Below are 4990 nucleotides of genomic sequence, written 5' to 3' on the forward strand. Positions count from 1 at the left end.
ATCGGCTCGTGGTCTCAATGCAGTAACTCTGAATTGGCTTCGGCACCGGATTAGTTCCGGTTTCAGATTCGTTACGTCGCTTTGCGTGCGGCTGCGCATGAGTGCCCCTAATCAAGCTGAGGCTAGCTCTCCTCCTGCCTGTACGTTTGAGGGTTCGCTTGAACGTACCGACCTGGCCAGATATTAATGGCACATACGTGCACTAGATCGACTGACTCTTTGCCAAGGGCTGCATTATAGCGGGCTGGGGATAACTTTTGCTTGGTGACGGGAGTCCTCACACGTACGTACGTGTTGTTGGTCACAGGAGATAATGCAGCACCTGGCTGCGCTTCTCCAAGCAGTGATACTCTTCAAGTGAAGCCTGTGACGTGGGATTCACTCGAAAATGGAGGTCACCGCAGGCAACAAGTGCGCATTCGTTAGTACCCCATAGCCAGTGGCACAGTTAAAAATGCCAACCGGCTACATACTTGGGAAAAATAGCATGCCAAAGGCGGTCGAGAGGGAATTAAATGTTTACAAAAGCAAAAATAATGATTCGCTGATGAATATATAACAAGATGACCAAAGCAGAAGACGAAAAAGGAAGAATCGACAAACGTTATGCAAATCATATTCTCATGCTAAATGATAAGTGCGACTATAGCTAACTATAACTATACATTGTTCACGTGAAAAAGTTCGGTTGAAAGATAAACAATTAACTAAGATTAACTAATCAGAATTTCAATTCTTGGTTTTACTAAGGCGAACCGTTTATTTCCAAGCTGGAAGCTGTCAACGTCGATCGAAGGCGAAGTGAGGTCTTGAAATGTCGAAATCGGAATTGCAGCTGGAGATGTCGAGTGTGAAAAAGAAAACGCTTTTGAAAACTCGTTAGGCTTGCTTTCTCTGTCATTGCATCAAGATCAAGTGGCGTCACTCGAATATGTGATGCTAAAAATACTTATGCAGCTCGTGCGTGCTGTGTATGCGTTTACGTTGTTTTCGTGTCGACATCACGTGCAGCGACGCCATTTGATGCACCTTCCACAGGGGAAAATTACGGAGTTTACTTACGTGCTGTGATTGCGAAAGCATGCACGCGGAGTGTTCAGCTGCGGTGATGGCCTACTACTCTAATGCAGTCCCCAGTGAAGCTGATCTGCTCGCGCCACCCGAATGGAATAAAGTTGATGAAGACGGCGATACCCAAACCGAGCTCGAGAGACTGTCAGTTTAGCGCGCGGATTGTTGTGCTGCGGCGATGGTGTAGTGCTCCGATGAAGTGGCCAGTAAAGCTGATATGCTTGCTGCGGCCTTGGTTCGAAAGTATTTTTTTTTTCCCTGGTGATATAGGCACTGCCGATGACGTCATGAGGTCACGTGGGTTTTGGGTTCGTTTCTCTAGAAGGGAACGCCGGATTTTCTGACTGATGGGTCATATAATGCTTTCGCGTTAAAAGCAAACCTAAGGAGCGTTCGAAGATACCTTTTTCGTGCTCGATGTCTCGAACCACGTTGCCGATTCGCAAACTAAGAAAAAAAGTGAGCTCACTTGTGACGTTGACTGCCTTTGATTTCGCAATATAATCTTGTGCTCTGGAACAACAACTTGATTAGGTAAGTTTAACTGATTGTCTTTTGATAAATAAATAATGCCGACCATGCCACGCAACCAACCTGCACAGACTGCACCCGTTTATCTTTCACGATTTTGGAAAAAGAAACCTATGCCGAATAATTTGAAACACCGGGCAAAGTAGAGACAAACAGGCGCAATTGCACTTAAAGTGCTCCTCATTCATTCTTGAAGATAGCATTCCTGTATTGCAGTACCCGCCGCGGTGGCTCAGTGGATAGAGCGCTAGGCTGCTGAGCTGCAGGACCCTTAAATACCAGCCGCGGCGGCCGCGTTTCGATGGAGGCGAAACGCAAAAAATAATAATAAGGTCACCCGTGGTCTGTGTGATGTCCATGCACGTTAAAGATCCCTAGGTGGTCGAAATTAATCCGGAGCCCTCCACTACGGCGTGCCTCACAGCCCACGTGTCACTTAATTTAGGGGCGTTAAACCGCGCAAGTCACGGGAGATGTACAGGGTGTTACTCTATACAATAAGAGAGTAAGATGTCCTCTAGCGCCCTTCCTTTTATAAGGGCAGGGCAAGTATCGGAGTAGATTTCGATCTATAAATATGCGGAACGCTTACTCTTGCCAATCGGAGGCGGCTTTTAAATGCGGAATAGAAGGTCCTGATGTTAACCAACAGAACAGATTGAAACCTCGGTTAAAATCTTCGTCGCTACTAAAGCCTCGCACGTTTTGAGGAAGGAATTTGTTTCCGTTGCCAACCAAGTATTCCGTATTTTTAGTGATGAGAATGTACCCCAGGGCTTGGGCAGCATACTTTGCCCCTTAAAGGGAGTGGGCTATATATAACTAGGACAGCTTACTCCCTTTTCACTCCTTTCGTGTTTAGAATGTACCTTTCATATTGCTTGTGCCTTATGTTCGTAAACCTCCGCACACAAGGTCGCATGGTACATTTATTAGCTGGCAGGTTGCCATGCAATGCGTCTTCACGTGGGCAGCGTGGCGCAGTCCAGAGGGCGAGCAGAGTTGCGCGCCTGCACGGCGTCCACCGTCTTGCGGGCGGCGCGCGTGAGCGAGAAGCTGCCGAACTTGTTCCAGCTGGAGCACGCGTTGGACCAGTCGTCGAACTCGGCGTCGAAGAGGGCAACGCCGATGTGCCGGACGCCTTTCCCGACGACGTTCCACGCCTTGCACACCTGGAGATTTTCAATAGCCGCGTTGCCGTGAATGCTAAGAGGCACGCAGACGACCCTTATAAGAATGGCCTATAGACAGTCTATAGACTTCTGATAGACTCTATTGCCTTCCTAGAGATGTTTATTTCTGTCACCTCATAGTCTTAGACTCTCTATAGACAAAAGTCTACTAAAAGTGTATGGCCATAAATCTAAAGATTGTCTATAGACTGCAATACAGGATTTGTATTGCCTATAGACTGTTCTCTGGGGTTCGTCTGTAGAGTGTGTATAAACTTTATAGACAGAAGTCTATAGACTGCCTAAAGAAGTTTTTGTAAGGGCGAACCGGATAAAAAATTGCAGGACGGTTACCACTGCGTAACGCGAGATTTAGCGACAGCTGTTAAGGTATTTATATTGCCCCCTTACATTAACCCGCTACCCGTTTCCAGGGTCCACCTCCGGGGCCGAAGACACTCGTGCCGTTAACTCTTACCTTTTTTTTTCTACGCACGTGCGGCATCGAGTCGATGCCTCTTGGAAGGCAGGGGGGTAATGTCACACTGCAGACACTCTGCCGACGACACCTTGTGGCTGAAACTTATACCTTAGCACGTGACCGAGCGTCTTCTTTGTCTCGAATGAGCGCGGCTGTTCGGCGATCCTCGCCCCAGTAAACGGCTGCGCTGTCTACTTCCTGCTACGTTTGTCGGTGACAGTTGCGGTGGAGAATATGAGAGAGACTTCATATCTGTATAGTCCTCAATTGAGCACTCTTCATTGTCTCACGGAGTCTCAACGCCAGAACAAAACCAGGAGACGAAGAAGAAAGGGCTAAAGTAATTGTCCGAGACATTACTGGAGCTTTTCTAACAATTTTATTTTGCCGATATAACAAAGTTCATTCATTCTTTTTAGTTCTCCACACCTACTCGTTCTTCGACAAGCGCTCCTCTCCAGTCCGCCGCTCTGACGGACGGCGCCACCGATAACCCTTTCCTGGGCGGGGCATTTCGCAGAGGCTAACCCGATAGATGGGCCGTGTTACATTCCTCCCTGCTCCTTCCACGGTAATACTTCTCCTCCTCCTTCCAGCGTGACTACCCTCCGATCGAGCTCCTCTGCTCTCGCAATACCCTTTTCCTCCTACGATCACCGTCCTTCGGATGGTTCCCGTGGTAAGCACCTTTCTCCGACTCACGTCGCGCCCTCCTTCTTCCACGGTAACTACCCTCCAAGTGGTTCCCATGGCAACGCACCCGGCGGTTACGCCGACGACTACAACATACTACTGTTGCTACTATGCGAAACCCAGGAACGGTCGCTTAACAGCTGTCGCAGTAAAAGTAAAAAAAACAAACTGAGCTCTCGACATCCTGTGCATGCTAACATAAATTGGTTTGACGTTTTCAGCAGATCAAAGACAATTCCACCGTACATCTCGTTTGTGGTCTTTTTCTGATATTCCCTGCTGATATTCCGTTTAAGTAGCAAGGGAAGAGTACTTTCGGGCCGTCCATAAGACCTATAATGCTTTGGAACTAAACGCACTAAACAAGTCATGCATACAAATGTTCCGCATTTTATTAGTAGCCCCATGAGGCCAAAATCTGTCGCCTGCCAAACATTTCGCCCATTGGCTGCATAGGGAAGAGACGCCCCCAGACTGGAGCACTCTCATTGGCTGAATGGTTTATGGATGTGATGTAACCAGACCGGAAGTGACGTCACTTCGGGTAAAGTCATCAACTGCTGCGAATGCTATCTTATTGCCAACATAGAATAAAAATCGGTGTCCTTGTGAAGTTTTTGTGTGTTTTTCGGACAACCCGCAAAACAATCCTGCCACCTCATAGCCGTAGCTATACGTCGCTCGCACACTGGTAACGCTTTCATGAAGTTCTGGACAAAGGATGGCGCAGCAGTAAGACCCACCAAATTACCGACCCGCGAGAACACGAGGGAGGCAGCTGTACTTGCCTTTGCGAAAAGCGTTTCCTCGTTGTCGAAAACGAAGGCCAGCGCTGTGCTGTCGTCGTAAGTGGTCATCACTTCGTGAGGTTTGTCCCTGGACACATGGTCCGCGTAAGCGTAGTGATGCTTGTTGCATATCTGTGAGGAGGTCAGGCCGTAGAATTAGAGTGAAAGCGGAAGACTTCACTGAGGGAATGAGTCCATTGTGAAAGTGTTGATGAATGTTTCATGAAGGCAGCTAGCTATTCGGCAGGTAGCGT

This window comes from Amblyomma americanum, chromosome 4 (assembly GCF_052857255.1).
Source record: "Amblyomma americanum isolate KBUSLIRL-KWMA chromosome 4, ASM5285725v1, whole genome shotgun sequence".
Classification (NCBI taxonomy): Eukaryota; Metazoa; Arthropoda; class Arachnida; order Ixodida; family Ixodidae; genus Amblyomma; species Amblyomma americanum.